The following is a 25,018-nucleotide window of genomic DNA, read 5'->3' on the forward strand; positions in this document are numbered from 1 at the left end:
CAACTGGCCTGTGCATTTTATTTTATTTTATTTTTGAGATGGAGTCTCACTCTGCCGCCCAGACTGGAGTGCAGTGGCATAATCTCATCTCACTGCAATCTCCACCTCCCAGGTTCAAGCAATTCTCCTGCCTCAGCCTCCTGAGTAGCTGGGATTACAGGAACGCGCCACCAAGCCCGGCTAATTCGTTGGTATTTTTAGTAGAGATGGGGTTTCACCATATTGGCCAGCCTGGTCTTGAACTCCTGACCTTGTGATCCTCCCGCCTTGGCCCCCTAAAGTGCTGGGGTTACAGGCGTGAGCCATCGCCTCTGGCCTGGTGTTTGCTTTTCTAATCTCAATTCAAAGAGAGATTGCACAGCATTTAGACCTAGTCTTTGTCAATATTTTAAGCACACATTATTGTCCAATATATTAAATATTTTAGGGATTGATATTTAAAAGACATTATTTTCTAAACATAAAAGTATATTATTAAATGAAATGTGGTTATACAAATCAGGCATTCCGTCTGCTTTTTCCATTTGAGTATCATTGATCTGGAGACATGAAAGAACTGGATATTTTTCAAGCAGTTCTCCTGAAATGTTATTTATTGCAATGGAGCTGTTGGGGCCGACAAGGATTTCAGAGAACTGCAAGTCTACAACCAGATAAGGGCAGCTCCAGAGCTTTAAACAGACGGCCAGGCCCGGAAGCCTTCCAGGCTGAGGACTCTCAGGGGCAGGACTGGCCGTGGTCGAGGAAAAAAAAGAGGGGAAGAGATGGCCTCTGGGGGATGGAAGCCCCAAAGGGAAGAAAGACCTGGTTTCTGGCAAAGAAACCACATTGGCCAGGAGCTGTGGCTCACGCCTGTAATCCCAACACTTTGGAAGGCCAAGGTGGGAGGACTGCTTGAGCCCAGGAGTTTGAGACTAGTCTGTAAGACAACTTCCCCCATCTCTAAAAAGAAAAAATAAAAATTAGCCGGGTATTTGGGTCAATATGTGATAGTTTACTTTGACTAGTGTGGTCTTAGTTGTAATTATTTCGGAGGCTTGGTGATGCACGCCTGAGGCGAGAGGATCACTTGAGCTCAGGAGGCTGCAAGTGAGCCGTGATAGCGCCACCGAACTCCAACCTGTTTCAAAAAAAAAAAAAGGAAAACCAGATCAGCACTTGGGGTGCCCCTTTCCCTCAGCTTTAGCAAGATCCTGTGTTTTGTTGCGGTAAGCAGGTGCGTGGTTCAGTCATGCCCAATGCTCAGACCACTCCTCACTTTTCACATCCAGGAGGAGGAGCTGTCAGGTCTGACCGCAGTCAAGCAGCAAATGTAGTCCAGGGGACGGCTAGAGGTGAGGTCAGCCGCAAGACTGGCGCGTGGGCCGAGCAAAAACCTGAGTCAGGAGGCGGCCAGGCAAGGTCGGCGGAGGGGGCGGGGCCCGAAGCGGAGGCGGAGCTTGGGAAAGCCTGGCGTGAGTGCAGGGCGGGGCCAGAGGTGGGCTGAGGCCGGATCAGGCGGTGGGGGCGGGCCCCGCAGGCCCGTGCGGCTCGCGCCTGCGCACGGGCCCGCGGCGGGGCGGGGCTGCGCGCGCGCGGTGCGCGGGCCCTGGAGGGCGGAGTCCGCGGGCGCCGGCCGAGGGAGGGGGCGCGGCGGCTTTGGAGTCCGGCGCTCCCTCAGGCCGCGGACGCGATGCTGGTTGCTGCGGCTCGGGCGGCGGGGCTGGCGGGGATGTGACGGGCGGCCCTTCGTCTCACCTTCCGTCCTCGGGCCCGCAGGTCGCTGGGCGGCCTGGAGCTGGGCCGCGGCCGAGGAGGCAGCGCGACCTCCGCACGGTGAGATCCGGGATCAGGGCCAGAGCCGGGGCCGGGGTCGCGGCGAGCGCCGGGGGCAGCCCAAGACCAGGCACGCAGTCCGGGGCGGGGCGGAAGCCCGGACTCCCGGGCTGAGGCGGTGGCGCCCTCCCGTCCCCCGGCCTCCAGGGTGAGCCTCTCTAGCCCCTCGCGAGCCGCCGGACGCGGGGCGGGCGCGGACCCGGGAGGCCGCAGGGCGCCCTCCCTGCGGCTGTGATAGCGCGGGGCCTCGGGCCGCGGGCGCCGCCGCCTTTCAGGAGAAATCAGGGCGAGGCTGAGGCACCCTGATTTCGGAGCCTGGTGGATGGGGAAAGTACCGGGGCTCCCCGAGTGAGTTCGATTTTTTTTTCTTTCAATTACAGGGCTAAATGAAAGACACACCCTAAAACACATCCTGAGGTGAAACTTTGGTGGGGCACACCGTTGCCGTAGGTTCAGATCTTCTCTCTTCTCTTTAGACATGTATTTTCATACATTTTAAAATAATACACCTACTTTCTTGATAAAGTAAAAGGAGGAGTGAAAGGACTCCTTTGTGGTGGTCGTTGGTGGCGAAGCTTAAGTTTCCATTTCAATAATTGCATATTCATCTGTGTGGGCTCCCCGACCAATGAGACCTGCTGCTCCCAGACAAGGCCTTAGCGGAGTGGAAATGACTGATGCAGGGACTCTGTGGTCTCAGATTAGAGTGTTGGTACCTCACTCCTATAAGTGAGAGAAATTGAGATTTAAGCTTTTTAAAATAGCCATATGAAAGGCATTCCTTTTCTCCTGAGCATTAAAATATAACGGAACCTATTAATTTGGCCAGTTTTTTTTTTTTAAAGCATCATCTTTTAGACTAGAGACTTTAGAGATGGCAGCTGCTCTTTAACCAAAAGGAACTTAAGATGCTCTCCTGCAAAAGATGGGTTCAAAACATGTCTTATCCGTCATCCATATGTGATAAAGATGTAAATATTCCTGAGTGTTTGCCTGAAATCAGTCTTCTTCCTCTTGGACTTTATTACTGTTTGTTTCTCTTAACTTATGAAAGCTTGTTACTATTATTTTTTATTTTTGTTTGTGTTCTAAACAACATTGACTTCAAATAATCTTCAGGTTAAAGATGCACATTTTGTTGAACCCTTTAGCCGTAATTCATACTGTCGTACTTCAGCATAAGCCATAGTTAAGAAAGCACTAGAAGCCATCCTGAAAGCAAGCAGAAAGTCTCTATTAAGAATTCTGTAAAAATTCTACCCTTCCACATTCAGACCTGCATTTTTTGTTGCTTTGACTCAACTCCTTTGCCTATTTTGGAGGAAGGGACTTTGAATCCATATTTACAAGTCCTTCAGTGACTCTCCATAGTCTATATCGATAAAATTCAAAGTCCTTCATGATTAGTGGTATTTGTCTACATTCTAGTGTCATCTTCTACCATTATGCCTGCCCTCTCTATATAAGACTGTTGCAGTTCCCTGAAGATGACATCTTCCTCTGTGGTTTTTCAGTGTTCTTTGTTGAGAATTCTCTACCTAGTAAACAACCTGCCCTTGAAGACCTTACGAAAGTATCACTTCTGAGGCTTGTCTAGACATCTCATCCCTCTTGTCTTAACTGATTCGTACACTCTGCAGTTAGTATTTGTCAACCGGTAGTTAATGATTTGTTTATGTGTCTGTCTCCACCAGGTTTTGGGGTTTCTTTTGTGTTTTTTGAGACAGATTCTTGCACTGTCGCCTGGGCTAGAGTGCAATGGCCTCATCTCGGCTCACTGCAACCTCTGCCTCCCGGGTTCATGCGATTCTCCTGCCTCAGCCTCCTGAGTAGCTGGAATTATAGGCACACACCACTACACTTGGCTAATTTTTTTTTTAGTAGAGACGGGTTTCAGTATGTTGGCCAGACTGGTCTCGAACTCCTGACCTCGTGATCTGCCCACCTTGGCCTCCCAAAGTGCTGGGATTGTAGGCTGGTTAGGAATGAAACCCCAGTTATGTTAAAAAAAAATCCATTTTATGATACAGTAATAAAAAGGGCATGACCCATAACGATTGCTGTTTCATTGGTCCTACAACTTTATTTTGAGGTGCAAAGTCATGCAGGTAGAAAGGGATGGTGGGGATTACAGTCCAGGTCTTTTGACCATCTGTGTATTTCGCTTTTGCCCCCAGTCTCCTAATTCTAAATCTTAATTGTTTTACAATTTGAATGGGAGTTGTGAGCGACTTGGATGTGTTCTGAAAAAAGGGTCTATTAATAGAATATTGAACTTGAAAGAATTAACAGATTATTTGGTTCAACTTTAAAAATTTTACCATTAAACAACTCAGCCTAAAAAGACAAATAACTTGTTTGAGATTGCTTAGGCTCACCTACATCTCATATCTCCTGACCTCGTCATTGTGTGTTTTTCACTACTCCATGGTGCTTTGGGGTGAAATGAAGGAGCTGCCAGTTTTTCAGAGGGAGTGCAAATCTGCTTGCACTTTCTCTCTCTGAATCCATAGCTGCCACTCCTAGGGACTTAAACCCTTGTGGCTGAGAAACATGATAATTCATTTGGGGATATGGGAGAAACCTAACCTTCACTATTCCTCTCAGCCAGATAGTTTTAACCTCAGTGCTTGGGGTCCTCTCTCCAGATGCCCCATAACAAGTGGCTTCTGATCACCATATGGAGATCTCACATACAGTTAAGGTTTGATGGTACAATGAGGTTTTTTTTTTTTTTTTTTTTGAGACGGAGTTTTGCTCTTGTTGCCCAGGCTGGAGTACAATGGCACGATCTCGGCTCACCGGAACCTCCGCCTCCCGAGTTCAAGCGATTCTCTTGCCTCAGCCCCCTGAGAAGCTGGGATTACAGGCATGCACCACCACGCCCGGCTAATTTTGTATTTTTAGTAGAGATGAGGTTTCTCCATGTTAGTCAGGCTGGTCTCGAACTCCCACCCTCTGGTGATCCGCCCACCTCGGCCTCCCAAAGTGCTGGGATTACAGGCGTGAGCCACTGCGCCCGGACTGAGATTTTAATATAAGAAGGTTGCAGCTGGCTAATAGCATGGCTAAAATTACTTGTGTGGCTTGTCTGTGAGAAGAGCCTATCTTACTCCTATGTGATAGGATTTTGGGGGAAAAAATTGATGACTGTGGCTGTCTCTAAAAAGATGAAATGTGTAGTGGTGTGGGCCTGACCAATTCCAAAAGGCTTTTTATGTTACAAACAACTTAATGGTCAAAGAAATTTTAAAAATCAAAACAAACTTTTAATTTTTCTTCTTATTTCTTGTCATATCTAAGTGATTTTATATGATAAAGCATACAGCATACATATAATGCTTAATATTTGCTTTCATATTTGATGTTTTATTTTTTGCTATAGTTTTTATACCTTTAGATGATTATACAGTGTTACAATGTCATTTCTTAATAATTGGACATCTAGATTGTTTACTATTTTGCAGATAATGCAGTTAGTATATAGCTGTTTATCATTTTGCTTCTTTCCTTTGGGCTAAAGGCCCAGGAGCAGTATTACAAAGTCAGAGGGTATGAAGGTTTTGTTAATTTCGAAAAATATTATCAGATTTACTTCTAAAAGATATTGATTTACACTGACTCCAGTGGAGTTTGGTTGACCACTTCTATCATACTTTATAGGTTTTTGCTTTTAAAAGTTTGTTTTTTAAAAATGAGGATAAGGTTACTTGCAGTTTAACATCATAATCCATAATAGACAAGGAAATGCAGTATTCTTCTAGTTTTATTTTCTCCTTTATTTGTCCATCGTTCATAAATTTATTGGAATCTTCTCACCCATTTTCATTAGCACTAACATCATAAATATATTAATCTCTTGGAAAATATTTCTGATCTATTTTTTCTTATTGTAGGCTTTATAGGTTTTATATTAAATTTACATTTTATATATATATATATATATATTTTTTTTTTGAGACAGAGTCTCACTCTGTCACCAAGCTGGAGTGCAGTGGTGCCATCTCAGCTCACTGCAACCTCTGCCTCCTGGGTTCAAGCAATTCTCTTGTGTCAGCCTCCTGAGTAGCTGGGACTACAGGCGCGTGCCCCCATGCCCGGCTAATTTTTGTATTTTTAATAGAGACCGGGTAATCCCTATATTATATATTTTTTTAAAAAAATCAGTGTGGCTGGGTGTGGTGGATCACACCTGTAATCTCAGTGCTTTGGGAGGGTGAGGCTGGAGAATCGCTTGAGCCTAGGAGTTCAAGAACAGCCTGGGCAACATAGTGAGACCCCATCTCTATTTTAAAGAAAAAAGATAAAAGAAAAAAGTCAGTGATTTTTGTCCTTTGATTGTGTTTTTTGAGAATGAATGCCATGCACCTGTTTGATGCATACTTTTATTTTCTTAAGCTTCTAGAGTTCATTTTGTTATGTATATATATTTAGAAAGTTAATATACAACTGAGATCAAATTTCATTTATGTGTATTTTATATTATAGAAAACTACATTATTATGTTTCCATTCTTTTTTCTGAACTTAAATAGGAAAACAAAACAAAATAACCTAACTTTAATAAAAATGTGTACTTGTTTTTTAGTAAATTATGGTAAGTTTTTAGTTAAACTAAAATTTTTGTGACAGCAATATATTGGTTAATTGAAATTTTTGTCTGTTCAAGATTAACCAGAGGGTTGTCTTTAACTCTTATTGTTAATCATTCTAAAATGTATGAAAGGAAACCTTAGTAATCTGCTCCCATTGGGGAGTAGATTACTCCCATTCTAGATAGATGAGACAGCCCAGGATAATAGTTAACATTGAGTGCTGGGTTTTGTGCTGGTTCTTGGCATGGAGTTTCTTACCTAATCTTCACAGCAACCCTAGGAGGTAGGTTCTTTTAGTATCCTCATTTTGTGGATATGAAAATTTAGAGACCGTGACCTGCCAAAGATAACATAGGTAGTAAGCATTGGAACTGGAACTCAGTCAGCCTGCTTTTAAAAGGTGCTATTTCAAAAGTATTATCTTATTTTCCATGCCAAGGATTTGGACTTCATTTCTTAGACATTGGATAGATTAGGTGTTGCAAAGCAAGGGGATGATGTGGTATGTTATCTCTTTTAGGGAGATTGCTCGTGTGACAGTGTGGCTATATATTGAATTATGTTTATAATAGGAAGTGGTTGAAATATTCATGTGAGAAATGAAGCCTAAACTGTGAGGTGGAAGTGGAGATCGGGATATTTTGGAAAGATAATAGGATTTAGTAACTGATATACAACAGAGTGGGAAGGCAGAGTATTGATTTGGAAGACATTGAGTGGGGTAATGACAGATGAATATGTGCTCACAGCACTTTGTTAAATTTCTTTCACAGCGCCGACTGTGATGTATTGTACCTATTCTAGTGACATATCTTGTCTCCTCCACTGGATTGTGTGCTTGTCAAAGATAGGAACTGAGTAGAGGAATGAGTGAATATAGGATGAGATAATACAGAAAGGTCAAGCGACTGAACTGGAAACACCAAATTACCAAAATGAAAGAGTGAGTGGAGGAAGAGTAGCTCTAGAATGTGACAGCTGTCAGGGAGGATGGGGGAAGAGCCATCAGGGAGGAGGCAGAGGGGGAGGGAAGTATTAGCACAGACGTGAGCATGTAGAATGCTGCCACCTCAGGCTATAAACAGTTGTGGTTGGTGTACCCTGCTGTCATAAGCTGATTGTGGTTGTATAGGGTGAACTTGTCTTTCCTTTGTTATTGACTACTTAAGTTTTCTCTGAGTATCTGATGGCTTTCTGCCTCTTTGGCTTCTGACTTATGCTTGCTACAGGTGCTGATGCTGGGGTGTGATTCAGCCTATTGAGATCAACCAATGAGAACAGTCCTTTCTTTTTAAGTGAATTGACCAATCACAGTATGTGAGGTGTAATCTCTGAGTTTTTAGCTCTTCTCTGATGAGTTGATTGGTTTGGAATGTCCTAGAGTTACTTCTCTACCTTTAACGACTTCTGGTTGATTATATTAAGGTTTGGAGCCATTGGGAAGCCAGAAGATTCTTAAAGGTTGGATCCATGAGCACTGAAGTTTTTTACCTGTTTACTTTTTCAAGTTGACCAGTAGCTTAGTTTTAATATAGTTGGATCATCTTTGAAGATTATTGGTCTTAAAAATGCCACAGATTATTCCAAATAATTAAGAATCTCTGTTTTCTTTGTACTTTATAGCTATGTAAGACAGGGGCTTGTTTTAAATTTTCTTGGTCAGCTCCTAACTTACTTCATATGTCTATTTCTCAAAGAGTTACTTGGTAAAGGAATTTGCTCTTGATTTTTTCTACAACCATTTGCTTCAGGCCATCTTTACCCCCTGTTCTCTGCCTTCTCCTGTTTTCATCTACCCCGTTTATGTCCTTGCTAAGGACAGTGGGAAAGGGAAAAGAGAAAAAGCATGAGTGATTACTCCTTCCTTCCCTTTGTTATGATAGTTGTTATTGCTCTCCCTGCCATCACTGCTCCCAGCTGTTCACTTTGGCATGGTCTCCTACCCTGTATCTTGAGTTCTGTGTGTGGGAATAGAAATGCAAGGCATGGCTTTTTAGCTGAGGAATGATGGGCATCTTAGGGTTTTGGTCCTTCTGTGATCTCTCTTTTGGTGCCTGGTATTGAAAACCCCAGTGACATCTTGTATCTGAGCAAGTGTTTTCTGTTCCCTAGCATTCTACTTCTCCCTCTTTTTTTTTTTTTTTTTTTTTTTTTTTTTTTTTTGAGACAGGGTCTCTGGACCCAGGCTGGAGTGCAGTGGTGTCATCATGGCTCACTGCAGCCTTGACCTCCTGGGCTCTAGCTATCCTCCTGCCTTGGCTTCCCAACCTGTACTCAACCTGTAGGTGGGACTACAGGCATGTACCACCATGCCTGGCTAATTTTAAAAATTTTTCATAGAGACCGGGTCTCCCCATGTTGCCCAGGCTGGGCTCAAACTCCTGGGCTCAAATGACCTTCCTGCTTTTACCTCCCAAAGTGCTGGGATTACAGATGTGAGCCACCACAACTGGCCCTGCTTTTCTTTAAGATGCAAAATTAAATTCCAGTCCTGTTTTTCTGAATTGCCTACCCTCCTCCCCAACACTGCCCCCATGTCAAGATTGCAAAACCTTTGATGACGAAGCCGCTAGCGAATACGCTAGGGACAAAGAAGCAAGACAGATACCAGAAGGTACTTTGAATTGTTGTTGTCATCATATTAATGATATTTCGTTGCAGCCTGAGTGCTTTAGGGCAATTTGAGAGCTTTCTCTGACCATTATCTCTTGGCAGCCAGTGTTAGGGTTGGGAGTTATATAATAATTTTCTCTGAAGACCTTAGCTTAGAAAAACAGGGGCTATTCATAATAGCTATTTAAGTCTGTAGAATGGACTTGATGATATTTTGGTCAGAGTTGGTAGGCTACTTTATAGGAAACATCCAGGTGGTATTTCTTTTCGGGGTGGGGAGGCAGGGATGGCCATCTTTTTGTTTTGTTTTTTTTCCTTATTTAAAATTTTTTCTCAGGTATATTTTCCTCATTTTAGGAATAGTATGGTATGGCTTGTCAACCTTTATTTATTATTGGTACCAGCTAGAGTTGTAGACTTGGCCATTGTTGTGGCCTTTCTTGCAGTCATGTTTTTCCAGGACTTGAGATGTTTTACATTCTAAATTCCTTCAATCCTGGCTTAGAGAATAGATCCTCAGTCTGGTTTTTTCTCATTCATTCATTCAAGAAATGTATTCCGAGCACTTGCTAGGAATAGTTCAGTCAACAAAACAAGTTTTCTGCCTTTGTGGAGCTTACATTCTAATGACAAGATACAGAAAATAAGTATATGTGTAATATGTCATCTATTACTTTGCTGTGGAGAAAAAGAAAGCAGGAAGAGGTGAAAAGAACATGTGATGGGTGATGCTGCTGTTTTATCTAAGGTGGTTAGGGAAGGCTGTAATAAAAACTAGTAGTTGAGCAGAGATCTTGAAGAAGTGAGAATGTGATCTATGCAGATATTAGGAGAGAGAGTACTTGATGAAGATAGAACTGGAATGCGAAGATCCCGTGGCTGAAGCTTGCTTTACCTGTTCTAGGAGTGGCAAGTAGGCCAGTGCAGGCATTGAGGGGAATTGATTGGTAGATGAGGTCAGGGAGGTGGGTTTGGTTGGGGGGATGCCTGATCGTATATGGCGTTGTAGGCCAGTGAGACTGGCTTTTAAAAGGTGGGGAGCCACCAGAGTTTTGACTTGTTATAAGTAGAACTCTCAGCTGCTATGTAGAGAATGTCAGGGGTGGCGCATAATGAGATTATTTAGCAGGCGCAGCAGTAATCCTAAGTGGGAGATGATGATTTTAGGCAGGGATTGGGAGAAGTGCTCACATTTTGTATAAATTTTGAAGGCAGAGCCAACAGTTTAATGATGGATTGAATGTGGGCTATGAGTTTGGCCTGAACTACTGGACAAATGGAGTTAACATTTCCTGAGATGGGTAAGAGTGCAGAAGAAGCTGGGTTTTAGTGGGGGAAGTAATGAGTTCAGTTTTGGACATTTTAAGTTAGTAATCTAAGTGGACATATTGTGAAGAGAGCTGGGTATGCACAAGTCTGCAGTTCACAGCAGAAGTCTGGGTTAGAGATATATAAATTTCCAGTTATTAGCAGAGAGATAGTATGTAATGCCTCGAGAATGGATTAAAATAATTTAGGGAGTGAGTGTGGCTGGAGAAGTCCCACAAGTTAGCCTTGGGATCCTGTAATGTTTTCAGAGAGAGAGAAACTAGCAGAGGAGACCAAGAAGCAGCACACCCATAAAGAAGGAAGAGAATTAAGACTGAGTTGTATCAGTGAAGCCCAGTGAAATGTTTTAAGAAGGAGCGAGTGAGTAATCAGCTGTGTCAGATGCTATTAGATTGAGGACTAAGATATAGTAATATGAAAATCATTGGTGACCTTAACAAGTTGTTTCTGGTTTAGTGGTGGAAGTGAAGACTTGATTGGAGTGGGCTTAAGAGAGAATTGGAGGAAAGGAATTGTAGACTGCTGGGATAGACAGTTCCTTCAAGGAGTTTGCTATAAAGTAAAGCTAAATAACAGGGTGGTAGCGGGAGGGGATGTCCAGTCAAGGAATTCTTTTTTAAAAGATGGATGCTTTTCTTTTTTTGTATTCTTATTTATATACTGTAAACCAAAAAGTATCTGAGACAGGTCTCAATCAATTTAGAAATTTATTTTGCCAAGGTTAAGGATGCATGCCAGAGAGACAAGTCTGTCTCCAAAGATGATTTTGAAGGCTTCAGTATTTAAATGGAAAAAGCAGGCTGGAGGGGCAAGAGGGAGGGTATTATCACATTACTGAATCCACATGTTACGAAAGAAAAGGAGCAGGTAGGGGAATAGTCGGTTATGTATTTGTTTAGTGCTCAGTAAATCGGTGCTTTACATAAGATAAGGTGAACACTGAGTAGTTACTCATGGACACATTTAACTTCTTCTTTTTTTTTTTTTTGAGACGGAGTCTAGCTCTTTCACCCAGGCTGGAGTGCAGTGGCGCGATCTCGGCTCACTGCAGGCTCCGCCCCCCGGGGTTCACGCCATTCTCCTGCCTCAGCCTCCCGCGTAGCTGGGATTACAGGCGCCCGCCACCTCGCCCGGCTAATTTTTTGTATTTTTAATAGAGACGGGGTTTCACCGTGTTAGCCAGGATGGTCTTGATCTCCTGACCTGGTGATCCGCCCACCTCAGCCTCCCAAAGTGCTGGGATTACAGGCGTGAGCCACCGCACCCGGCCTAACTTCTTATCTGTAGCTATCAGCTTAGAAACAAAAGGAGCGGGGCTGGGCACGGTGGCTCAGCCTGTAATCTCAGTATTTTGGGAGGCTGAGGCAGGTGGATCACCTGAGGTCAGGAGTTCGAGACCAGCATGACCGGTGAAACCCCATCTCTACTAAAATACAGAATTAGCCGGGCATGGTCCATGGTGCATGCCTGTAATCCCAGCTACTTGGGAAGCTGAGTTGAGTCAGGAGAATTGCTTGAACCTGGGAGGCAGAGGTTGCAGTGAGCCGAGATCGCGTCATTGCACTCCAGCCTGGGCAACAAGACAGAAACTCCAAAAAAAAAACTTCAAAAACAAAAACAACAAACAAAAAAAACCCCAACAAAAAACAAAAGGAAAGGCAGCTTCTTTTGTGACTCAGCTTCCAGCTTAATTTTTTTCTTGTGGCATAGTGAAGTTAGGGTCCCAAGTTTTTACTTTCACAATACAAATATATGTAGTTAATAAAATGTTTCAACAGAGAAAAAAATGCAGGATCTACGTCGTTGAAATGTAAATGAAATTAACTTTATCCTAATCTGTGCACTCAAGGTCCATCATCATCATCATGATGGACTGTACTGCAGTTTTGTGCAGTGCTCGCCTTGTAGTAGCTTCAAAATTTTGATTTAGCAACCTATTTGTTATGGTGGTTTTACCTTTTTTAAAAAAAAGTTAAATTGAAGAACAAATGAGCAACTTTTCCAGGGAAATTTTGACAGCTAACTCTTCTCCACCACCCCTTTTTTTTTTCTAACGTACCTGATCTCATTTTACCGTAACTGCTTACGATTATTGAGTTGATGTTTGAGATGAATTCAGAAACTATGTTGAAAGCACATATTACAGTTATAGCACTTTATATGCCTCTTTTCGTGGTTCATTTATGTTTAAGTAAGTAGTAGTCAATATTTAGTGTTGGAGCATCATTGCAGTTGCTTCTTAACCCTCTTCATTGGTCTTTCTCCAGATTTTCTTCCCTTAGCCACTGATCCACGCCCCTGACTTTTGGATTTCCGAAACACAGATCTGACCCGGTTCTGTTTTTGCTAAAAAAAATCTTTTGTGGCTCCCCATTCTCTACAGAAGTTAATTTTCTTTTCTTTTTTTTTTTGCCTGTTTAGCCACCTTTTGCCTGCACATGCTTTAGGGAATCTGGAGTACTCCCTAGGGTGTCTTGCTGTGTTGGCCAGGCTGGTCTCAAACTCCTAATGTCAAGCAGTTTTCCCACCTTGGCCTCCCAAAGTGCTGGAATTATAGGCATGAGCCACCGTGCCCACCCTCCCTAGGGGATTCTAATGCACATGTGATGTTTCTTACCATAGGACTACAGAGTAAAGATCAGATTTTTTATTAGCATACAGATAGTCCTCCAAGAGGAGGTTCCATGAAAATGAGAAATGCTTTGACATCTGTCTGCTTTTGCACATAGTATTACTTTTTTTTTTTAATTTATTTTTTATTTTTTGAGATGGAGTTTCGCTCTTGTTGCCCAGGCTGGAGTGCAGTGGCGTGATCTTGGCTCACCGTGACCTCTGTCTCCTGGGTTCAAGTGATTATCCTGCCTCAGCCTCCCAAGTAGCTGGGATTACAGGCATGTGCCACCACGCCTGGCTGGTTTTGTATTTTTAGTAGAGACGAGGTTTCTCCATGTTGCTGGTCAGGCTGGTTTCGAACTCCCAACCTCAGGTGATATGCCCGCCTTGGCCTCCCAAAGTCCTGGGATTACAGGTATGTATGAGCTACTGTGCCTGGCCACTATTTCTTTTTTTTGTAGAATACCATTCATCTTCTCTGCCTTCTCATTAAATCACTTTATCTTTTTTATTTTTTTATTTTGAGATGGAGTTTCACTCTTGTCGCCCAGGCTGGAGTGCAAAGGCACAATCTCTGCTCACAGCAGCCTCCACCTCCCAGGTTCAAGCAATTCTCCTGACTCAGCCTCCCGAGTAGCTGGGATTACAGGTGCATGCCACCATGCCCGGCTAATTTTTTATATTTTTAGCAGAGGCGGGGTTTCACTATGTTGGCCAGGCTGGTCTTGAATTCCTGACCTCAGGTGATCCACCTGCCTCGGCCTCCCAAAGTGCTGGGATTACAGGCATGAGCCACTGTGCCCGGCCATCACTTTATCTTTTTAAGAGCCCAACATAGATGCCTCTTCTTCCAGGAAAGCTGCTAGACATATGTTCATTATGCCTCTTCCATCTATCCTTCATTATATTCTGTTAACCTGTGTTCCTGTTAACATTATGCAGTTTTTTTGTTATGGTATTTGCTATATTTTACTGTTTGTTTTCGTGACAGGTTGCTCTCTTGCCCCCACTTATAGACACTCAGTAAATTTTTTGTTGAATGAATGAGTAAAGCAAATAATTATCCAACATTGACCCAGTTTTGATTGACCCATTTGGTTGGAAATTTACGCCATTCAATTTGTACAGAATATACAAATGAGCAATTCGAACAGTGTTCTTAAAGACAGTCATATTCTAAAGTCTTAGGAAATTCATATTTATTAAATATTCTTTTCATGAGCAAATAATGAGACTTGTTGATGATTTATTTTCTATCCCATATCTCTATTTTTGTCTAAATCTTTTTTCCTTCTCTGGTTTTATTTTTTTTCGTCTTTGACGTCTGTATTTGGATGTTAACCTTAACCATCCTCTACCCTGACACTCATCCCCTAAACTTGATCCCCCTCTTGGCTTCTCCATTAGTGTTTTCTCTGTCACCATCTTACACGTCATTTAGGTTTCTGTGTAGTATCTGTAGGTCTTCTACATCTGATGAGTTACTGAGTTCAACAAACATTTTTTGGCCACTTCCTGTGTTCCTGACTTGTTAGTAATAAGAGGCTGAACAAGAGAAGGTCCCAGTCTGCAAATTATTATGATACAATGTGGTAAGTGTGGTAATACAGTAATAGTGGAATATTTAGGGCGCTATTAGAAGATAGGAAAGAAAAACAGTGTTTTTCCTACTCTCACGTACCACTCAGTACAACACTTTTTTTTGAGACGATGTCTTGTTCTGTCACCCAGGCTGGCGTGCAGTGGCTTGATTATAGGTCACTGCAGCTTTAACCTCCTGGACTCAAGTGATGTGCCCTCCCGAGTAGCTGGGACTACAAGCATGTGCCACCATGCCCAGCTAATTTTTTAACATTTTTATGTAGAGGTGGGGTTTTGCCAAGTTGCCCGGGTTTGTCTCAAACTCCTGGCCTCTAGGATCCTCCCACCTTGGCTTCCCAAAGTGTTAGAATTACAGGCACAAGCCACCGCACCTGGCCTTTGTAACTCTTTTTTTTTTTTTTTTTTTTTAAGAGGCGGAGTTTTGCTATCTTGCCTGGGCTGGTCTCAAACTCCTAGCCTCAAGTGATCCTTCTGCTTCGACCTCTCAAAGTGCTGGGATTACAAGAGTGAGCCACACAGCACTTGGCCACACAGCACCTCTTACACTAAATGTGTGGAGACTGTTTTGCCGGACACCAAGCAATTCTGACACCATAGTCTCCAGTGAAGAACAGCTGGATGCCCTATAATTTAGTTCCAATCTGACACTGTCTACCTGTAGATAGTGTTAAATCCTGTAGGATAAGGGCTCAGTCCCACAAGATGGCGCCATCCCTCCTGCCACATCAGATGCATGCTCCAGGTTGTGACCTGTGTCTATGACCAGCCATAAATTGGGGTTCCCATGACCCCCTTCTTGGGTTCAGTTAATTTGCTAGAGCAGCTCATAGAACTTAGGGAAACACTTTACTTATGTTTGCCCATTTATTAAACAGCATATTACAAGAAATATAGATGAACAGCCAGATGGAAGAGATGAATAGGGTAGGTAATGGAAAGGGGCGTGGAGCTTCTCTGTCCTCTCTGGGTGTACCACTCTCCAGGTATCTCACGTATTCAGCTCTCTGAACCCTGTCCTTTTGGCCTTTTATGGAGGTTTTATTACATAGGTATGATTGATTACATCATTGGCCATTGGTGATCAACTCAACTTCAGTCCCCTTCCCCTCCCTGGAGGTTGCGGGATGGGGCTGAGAAGTCCCAACCTGTACTCATTCTCTCGTCTTTCTGGTGACCAGCTTCCATCTTGAGGTTAACTAGGGGTCCCCAGCTAGCAGTCCTCATTAGCATACAAAAGATACTCATCACTCTGGAGATTCCATGGGTTTTAGGAGCTATGTGTCAGGAACCAGGGGCAGAGACCAAATATGTATGGGATATGATATCATATCACAGTATCACAGGCAGCCTGGGAATAAAGAATATCTCTTTCACATATTACTTATTTTTTCCTTTGGCTACTGCCAGTCTCTTTCAGGTCCTCATTACTATGTTTAGATAATTGTAAGACCCCTTAGTAGCTACTCCTGCCTTAACTCTTGTCATTCCAGTTCCTCATGTACCCTGTCATCAGAAAGGGTTGAGAAAATTGTCTTAAAAAGGGAGAAAAAATGTTACATGCCTTTCCTTCTCCTGTTCACAGAATAAACTCCAAAAATAAAATCTAGAATTCAAAGTCCTTGACTCAGACTTCCTTTTCTTGTCTTCTGCTACATGAACCTTTCATCCAGCAAAACTCTTCTACATTCTGTTCCAAACACACTTCACTCATTCTTTTTTTTGCCTTGATTGTGTACTACTCATTCCCCCACAACATTTTACTTTTGCTTCCTCTATTTACAGAAACTATATCTATCTGTTGACATAGTTCTTAATTGTTAAATCCACTGTGAACCTTAGACCATCATGCCCATGTTCTTGAACTTTCTTTGCCTTCCAAAGCGTCATTCTCCTGTTTCTCTTTCTGTTTCTTTTTCCTTTTTTTTCTTTTGAGATGGAGTCTCGCCCTGTTGCCCAGTGCAGTGGTGCGATCTCTGCTCACTGCAACCTCTGCCTCCTGGGTTCAAGCAATTCTCCTGCTTCAGCCTCTCAAGTAGCTGGGATTACAGGTACCTGCCACTACACCCAGCTCATTTTTGTGTTTTTAGTAGAGTCCGGGGTTTACCATGTTGGCCGGGCTGGTCTTGAACTCCTGACCTCAAACGGCCACCTTGGCCTCCCAAAGTGGTGGGATTACAGGTATAAGCCATTATGCCTGGCCTTGTTTCTCTTTCATACCTATTCTTTTCCAGCTGTCTTTACTGTCTCTTGTTCATGTATTCAGCTAATTTTAGTTAATGATACTGCCAGTTAATGATACTGCCAGTTTATGATACTTAGTTAATGATACTGCCAGTCATTCAGGTGCCCAAAGTATAAACCTGGGAGTAATCCAGACTTCTCTTATCTCTCATTTTCCATTTGTTGTCAAGTCTTTGTGAGGTATCTCTTCTCTCTTCATTCTCTTTACTGTTTCCTTGGGCTAGGTCTAATATCTAGAGTAGACCACTGTAAAAAGCTCTATCAGTGTAAGTACTCTACCTGGTCCTGGGTATTATACAAAACAAGTATTCAGGAAATGCATTTTGGTTATAGCCAGTAGGAATGCCAAACAAAAACTACAGTTTTGAGTTGACCACCCTAGAATAGTGCTTAAACCATGGACTGATTATTCTGTATCCATTAAAGGTCGATTTCCTAAATATCTCAATTAGATGACATTGTTATGAAGTAATTTTTACTTTTTACAAAAAATTTACTTAAGGTTTAAGAAGATAATGTGTTAGTATTGCAGGGAAAAGGCAAGAAAAGTTGTATGGAAATGGCTCTGGCTGGGATGTGTGCCAGAAATGATCTTGTAGACATTTTATTAATGGGCCAGAAAAGAGATTAAAAGTTTGCAGGTAACGTTTGGTGCTTATTTATCCACATGACAGTATAAGAGCAATTAACTACAGGAAGATCTTGAGACTGGAATAGACAAAATTTGAGTATTAGTGTGTGGAATTGTAACCTAATGTATTTGACTAGTACTGTGAAGATGCTGTTTGTCAGTTAATACCCAGGAGAAACTCCTGATATCACTGTGTCATGTTCCTGGAAGATACTGGCATAATATGCTGATGCTTGAGATGTGGTAACATAATTACTGTACCTCTGCATCATTTGATGTGTTTCATAAGCACAAGCTGTTTAGTATTGCAGAATTATTTTTTGACCCCAGACATAGTCATAGAAGAGCTCTTTAGTCTCTTGAATTTTTTTTTTTTGTTTGCTAATAGTAGATCTTAGATAGGATTTGTCTTATTTGTGCTGTGAAAGAAAGTCCAAATTTGCAGTATTTTCTACTTTAAAACTTAAGATTCCCTTATTCTAAATGTATTTTGCACATGTTTCAAAATAACAATTTATATTTTGTGAATATTTTACAAAAGTATTAAGGGCTTTTTTTTGTTTTTGCTGTTGCTTTTTTTCTTTTTTAATGTTATCTTTTGAATATATGTTTCTTTATTGTTGATCTTTATTTACCTCTGATGAATTTAGGGGTTTATGAGGCTGGCACTAGATTGTCACATGGACATTACCTTGGAAAATCTGTTTGAGTACTCTGTATTGCAGCATTTTGAAGTTGATAGTGGGATGTGTGTATCATTTTGGCTTATGTTATTCTGTCCAGAGGATTCTCCCTAGGGAAGGTGGGAAAGAAAGGAAGAATGCTTTGGAGAGAATTCCCATGGTGGACAAGTAGCATTTTGAGTCAAGGGAGTAGTGTGCACTTTGGTGAGTAGTGTGCACTTTGGTAAGGAGTCCTGAAAGAGCATCTTATGGTTACAGATCCTGAGGTGGTTTGGTGTGGTTGGAAGGCAGGTTTGTTGGTTAGTGGTGAGAGGGAGCAGCTGTAAAGGAATACCAAAGCTGCAATTTGAAGGCTTGGGTAATTTTAGCTGCACGCACTCAACTAGCTGTGTGTCTATATGTGATTTCCCTAAGTTTCAATTTCCTTAAATGTGCAAAATGAGAATAATAAAAATATCTACACTGTAGGATTGTTGTGAGGTTTAAATCAGGTAACATTTGTACCTGGCACACAAGTACTTAATAAATATCAGCTGCTGTTTTTAGGTATTTGTACTTTAGAGAGTTATTGAAGGATTTTAAAATTGAAGAGTGACATGATCAGAATTAGAATTTTGAATACTAATCTCAGGAAAAGTGTAAAAAATGGATTGAAGGGGAAGAAACTGAAGGCGGAAAATTAAGTAGGCCTGTGCTAGAATACTGGCTAGTAAGATTCTAGATTAAGAAATGAGGAGAGGACAGGACGAGTTTGAGAACTATTACAAATTATCACGTGCGTTGTATTCCATGAGTTGGGGAGATCTTAAGGGAACTAGGAGAATTGACAGCAAGAATATGGACAGAATACCTAGCTGAGTAAGAAACATTGTATTTTCCTCCTCTTAATACAACTCAGAAACATACTTTAAAAGCATTTGGTATTTTGACATTTGGTACTGGGACGTTTTGAGTGTTACCATATAATCATTTTGGATAAAGATACATGTCTATTTACACAGTTTTGTTTTTGGAGTACTTTATGTACGTTCTCGTTGAATACTCTTCTATTTGGCGAGTTTTGTTGTAGCATTTGAAAAACTGCCCTTTCCCAGTAAAATGATTAGATTTTAATTTGTTTACTCAGTTGAATGTTCTTACCTTACATAATTTTACTTAGATTATTTTATAATAGAGAACAAAGGTTTAGACTATGATGTGTTTTCTTGTCACTGAAGTGTTCCTTACGTTGTTTTGACCAATTGTACTGTGGGTTAAATATAATGTACTTTAATTTTAAGGTGTGGTTGAGACTCAGGCCCAAGATATTTTACTTTTTATTAATCATATTTTATAAAATTATAATGATAATTATTTAAGTAAACAAGATTTTGGGATTGTGTATAAGGTCATAGGCATTTTCACTTGTTTGTCAGCAACCCCTAGAAGTTATGTCTCCTTCACTATTGAATTAGAGTGAGACTTTCTACATACAGCTATATCCAAGGGCAAAAAAAGTAATGTTTAGTAGAGCTGCAATCATAAGAAAGATTTTTCAGTGATGCTTATTTCTTCACCCAATAGCTTTTATTAAGTGTCTTTTTATGTATTAGAATAATCTTTTTTGAGATGGAGTTTCACTCTTGTTGCCCAGGCTAGAGTGCAGTGGTGCAATCTTGGCTCACCGCAACTTCTGCCTCCTTGGTTCAAGTGATTCTTCTGCCTCAGCCTCCCGAGTAGCTGGGATTACAGGCATGCACCACCTCGTCTGGCTAATTTTGTACTTTTAGTAGAGACGGGGTTTCTCTGTGTTGGTCAGGCTGGTCTTGAACTCCCGACCTCAGGTGATCTGCCCACCTCGGCCTCCCAAAGTGCTGGGATTACAAGCGTGAGCCACCGCACCTGGCCATGTATTAGAATAATCTTTAGGAATTAAAAAAAATAAATATTTTGTGCTCCTTGTCTTCAAGGAGCTCTCAGTCTAGTGGAGAAAGTAGAACACAGGAAAACATGATTTTAAAAATAAAATAGTGTAATAATTGCTATACCTAGGGATACCCAGCTAAACCATGGGCATATGTAGGAGGAACATCTAATCTGCAGATATCACATGATCATGCTAATTTGGTAGACTTATTGCTATATATTACATGAGAAGAGTAGATCCAGAACTGAAAGGAGTCTATCATCCAGCCATCTGTTACAGATCAGGACATAGTACATTTCAGAGAGCACATGCTACTTCATGGGAGATGGAAGATTGCAAGAAGCCTCTTGGCAATCCTCACTTCTTATGCCATTTCTTTATATAGAGTATATTGTGTATGTTCCTTGTCTCCCTGATGGGGCCACTACTGTGTGTAATGGATGAGACATGATGGAGTGGGTTGAGGAGGGAGATACATATGAGGTGAGTTTAAAGGAATTTCAATTATTTGGCGTGAATAAGAGAAATCTGGGACTGTCTTAAAAAAAGTTTTGGGTTTTTTTTGGTAATAATTTTATACTCAGAGAAATGTTGCAAGACCAAGAATAGTACAAAGAGTATCTAAATACTCTTTATCCAGATTTACCTGTTGTTAATATTTTGTGCCATGTTCTTACCGTTTGCTCTCTTTCATGTATATGTATATATGAATAGGTATATATATGTTTATATGCATATTATGGCCCTTTATCTCCTAAATACTTCAACATGTATTTCCCAGTCATAGGGATTTAAAAAAAAATTGTACAGTGTGGACTTCACTAAATTTAACATTGACGCAATAGTTTAATCTACTATTTGTATTCCAATTTTTTGTTCAATTGGCCCAGTCACCTTTATGGTATTTCCCCTTCCACAGACTGCTTTTTAAAGAGCAAAGAATGAGTCATGAGTAATTTTTAGTAGAAACTTTCTATTAAGGGTCTAAAGACAATCATGGTGACTTAAAGTTGGATTCCTGTTTTGATCCACATCCATGCCTCCCACAAACTTTCCTGTCTCAGAAAATGACAGCACAATCCCATTTATTATTCAAGCCAGAAACCTGAAGCTTATTTGGTTTCTCTTTTAACTTTATCCTTTGAGTTTAACCCATCACTGAGTCCTGTAGTTTCTGTCTCCCCTATATATCTTGAAACCCATCTATTGGCTGGGTGCAGTGGTTCATGCCTATAATCCCAGCACTTCGGGAAGCAGGAGGGTCACTTGAGCTCAGGAGTTCAAGACCAGCCTGGGCAACATAGTGAGACCACACACCCCCACCCCCGTCTACAAAAATTAAAAAATTAGCTGGGTGTGGTGGCATGTGCCTGTGGTCCCAGCTACTAGGGAGGCTGAGATGAGAGGACTGCTTGAGCCCAGGAGGTCGAGGCTGCAGCGAACTATGATCACCCCACTGTACTCCAGTCTGGACGACAGAGAAAGACCTTGTTTCAAAAAAAAGAAAGAAACTTGTCTATACCTTTCTATTCATCTACTTCAACCAGCCTAGTCTATCATTGTTTCTCATCTGGACTCCTACCTACTTTCCTACCTGATTTTTTCCTGCTTCTACATTTTCTTCTTTCCTATTCATTCTCCACATAACAGCCAGAATGATCTTTTAGAAATGTAAATCAGATCGGCCAGGTGCAGTGGCTCACGCCTGTAATCCCAGCACTTTGTGAGGCCCAGGCAGGCGGATCACCTGAGGTCAGGAGTTCAAGACCAGCCTGGCTAACATGGTGAAACCCCATCTCTATTAAAAATACAAAAATTAGCCAGGCATGGTGGCGGCACCTGTAATCCCAGCTACTAGGGAGGCTGAGGCAGGAGAATTGCTTGAACCTGGGAAGTGGAGGTTGCAGTGAGCCGATATCGTGCCACTGCACTCTAGCCTGGGTGACAGAGCGAGATTCCGTCTCCAAAAAGTAATGATAATTTAAAAAAGTACATCAGATTGCGTCATGCTCCAGTTTATACATTAAGTGGCTTTCCACTGCGCCAGAGCACTCTCTGCGTAGCTTAACTCTTCTTTAGTCCACAACTTTAAAATATTCTCCCTCTGAGAGGCCTTACTTGATGCCCAGTTTGTTATTTTTCCTAAAGCATTTTGTTGTTTTCCTTTATAGCACTTATGATTTGTAATTATTTAATTGTTTTTTTTTCTTTTTCTCTATTTCCTACACTAGGTTGTAACTGCAAAATGCATAGGGCCCAGGTCTGTTTTGTGCACTTTTGTGTACCTAGCACATTGCTAGAATTATAGCAGATGATTAATAAATATTTGAATATTTGAGTGAAAGGAAACCTGAGAGGTTATCTAGTCTTACCTCCCACCAATTTAAGAGTCTGCACTATCTCTGTCAAGTGCTTATCTAGCTTATTTTTTAATGCTTTCGCAGATGGACAGCTTAGTGTTTTATGTAGTTTACTTTGTTGAATAATTTTGGTAGTTTGAAAAGTTTTAGTTTTTGGGCTGAAAACTACCCTTTTCTTATTTCTATTCATTGATCCTAGTTCTGCCCCTTTGTCACAACTTAAACTATTTTGACCCTACATATAGTATCTTAAACTATTTGACAGCAACCGTCATGTATGCTCTTGGCTTTGTTAGGCTAAACCATTTATAAGTGCTTGAGCTTTTCATCATGTGGCATGTTTCTTTACCCTTACGTCCTTTGTATCCCTTTTGCCAGGGTAGCTCTAAAAGTGGTATAATGAAGGATAAAGATATTTATGATCTTTGGTCCAGTTATCTGTGATTAAATGATTTATAGCACATTAATTCAATGTAATATATTGTGGCCCTTAAAATAACAAATATAACTGTAGAACTGTGGGATATATTTATAAAACAATGATATTTTAAAAGTAGAACATTAAATTGTACCTAGATAGTTCATATAGCTGACTCTGTGTGTGTAGATGAAATTTAGAAGGGTACATGAAGTAATGAGAATAGTTGTATAGTTATGTTAGGGTGGTGGAATTATAGGGAGAAGTTTTGTTTTTTTTTTTTCTTTGAGACAGAGTCTTCCTCTGTCACCCTGGCTGGAGTGCAGTGGTGTGATCTCAGATCACTACTTCCCAGGTTCAAGCGATTCTCGTGCCTCAGTGTCCAGAGTAGCTGGGATTACAGGCATCTGCCACCACCATGTCTGGCTGATTTTTGTATTTTTAGTAGAGATGAGGTTTCGTCCTGTTGGCCAGGCAGTTCTAGACTCCTTGCCTCAAGTGAGCCACTCACCTTGGCCTCCCAAAATCCCAAAGTGCTGGGATTACGGGTGTGAGCCACCATACCTGGCTTTATTTGTTTATTTAAGAGACTGGGTCTCACTGTGTTACCCAGGCTGGACTCGAACTCCTGGGCTTAAGTGATCCTCCCATTGCAGCCTCCTGAATAGCTTGGACTACAGGCATGAGCCACCATGCCTGGCCCAGAAATTTTAAAATATAGAGTATTTTATAATTAGTTTAATAAGAAAGGAGAAAATACAATGCTTGGAAATGTCATTCCAACTAGAATTAAGTGAGATTTCAGTAGTCTGCATTAAGACTGTATTTCTTTTAATGTAGTTTAAGAATGCTTATTTTGTGGCCTTATCACATTGTAATAATAGCCACATTTGGCTAGTGGCTACTGTATTGACAGGGCAGATACATGTATTGGGTAAGGGCAGATGGAGAACATTTCTTTTGGTACAGTGTTCTATGGATAGTGCCAGAATAAGAGATTGTGTGGGATGGATCACTCATGAGAGCAAGATAGGCAAAATGGTGACTTGTAGGCTGGCCGCGGTGGCTCACGCCTGTAATCCCAGCACTTTGGGAGGCCGAGGCAGGCGGATCACGAGGTCAGGAGATCGAGACCATCCTGGCCAACATGGTGAAACCCTGTCTCTACTAAAACTATAAAAAAAAATTAGCTGGGTGTGGTGGCACACGCCTATAGTCCCAGCTACTCAGGAGGCTGAGGCAGGAGAATTGCTTGAACTCAGGAGGCGGAGGTTGCAGTGAGCCATGATTGCGTCACTGCACTCCAGCCTGGCGACAGAGCAAGACTCCGTCTCAAAAAAAAAAAAAAAAAAAAAAAAAAAGAAAGGTGATTTGTGTCCATACAATTTGAGGCTCAATCTTGAAGGTAGAGGAGCCAAGGTGAGGTGTGGGAACAGGGCCACAAGACATAGTTCATGGCACTGGCCATTAGGTGGCAGTGTCTCCTCAGGCCTGCTAGTTATTGGAGCAGCACTTGGGGAGTAGGAAGAATGAGGTGGGGAGCAGTCTTCTCGGTGAGTGGGCAAGGTTTCTGTATATGTAAAAGTTTGTTGGTAGTGTCTTTATATTTCAAAGAGTACCTATCACCACTACCACCGCCGCCGCCGCCACCACCTCCTCTTACCATATTAAGTGCCACTGACAGGTTCAGTGGTCCTGATTCCTGACTCTCTATGTGAACTTGGACAAATTACTTAAGTTTTCTAAAGCTATTTCTTCATCTGTGAAATGGGAATAAATATACCTATCTAGTAGTTGTTAAGGTAGGAGGTTAAGGTTAAGATGTGATAATTCTTTTTTTTTTTTTGGAGACAGAGTCTCTGTCACCCAGGCTGGATTGCAGTGGTACAACCTCGGCTCACTGCAACCTCCGCCTTTTAGGTTCAACTGACTCTCATGTCTCAGCCTCCCAAGTAGCTGGGATTACAGGCATGTGCCCCCACACCTGGCTAATTTTTGTATTTTTAGTACAGACAGGGTTTTACCATATTGGCCAGGCTGATCTCGAACTCCTGACCTCAGGTGATGCACCTGCTTTGGCCTCCCAAAGTGCTGGGATTACAGGCGTGAGCCACCGTGCCCAGCCTAAGATACAATTCTTATAAGTGAATAGCACAGTGCTACACATACACCTACTTGGTAAAAATTAGTTATCATTAAGGGCCCTGACAGTC

General features: G+C 41.7%; 1 protein-coding gene across 5 annotated transcripts in view; it reads left to right on the top strand.

Moving 5' to 3' along the window:
* Window positions 1-1,570: 1,570 nt before the first annotated feature.
* Window positions 1,571-25,018, top strand: part of CCSER2 (coiled-coil serine rich protein 2) — a 187,127-nt gene continuing 163,679 nt past the window's right edge. For 4 of the 5 annotated variants that reach the window (XM_030797953.1, XM_030797954.1, XM_003274472.3 and 1 more), the window contains exon 1: window positions 1,571-1,815. The gene's annotated coding sequence lies outside the window, so the exon portion shown is untranslated. Of the gene's footprint in view, window positions 1,816-2,195; window positions 2,262-25,018 lie in introns of all 5 variants that reach the window. The other variant, XM_030797951.1, reaches the window with a different exon arrangement.

Source organism: Nomascus leucogenys, chromosome 18 (genome assembly GCF_006542625.1).
Source record: "Nomascus leucogenys isolate Asia chromosome 18, Asia_NLE_v1, whole genome shotgun sequence".
Classification (NCBI taxonomy): Eukaryota; Metazoa; Chordata; class Mammalia; order Primates; family Hylobatidae; genus Nomascus; species Nomascus leucogenys.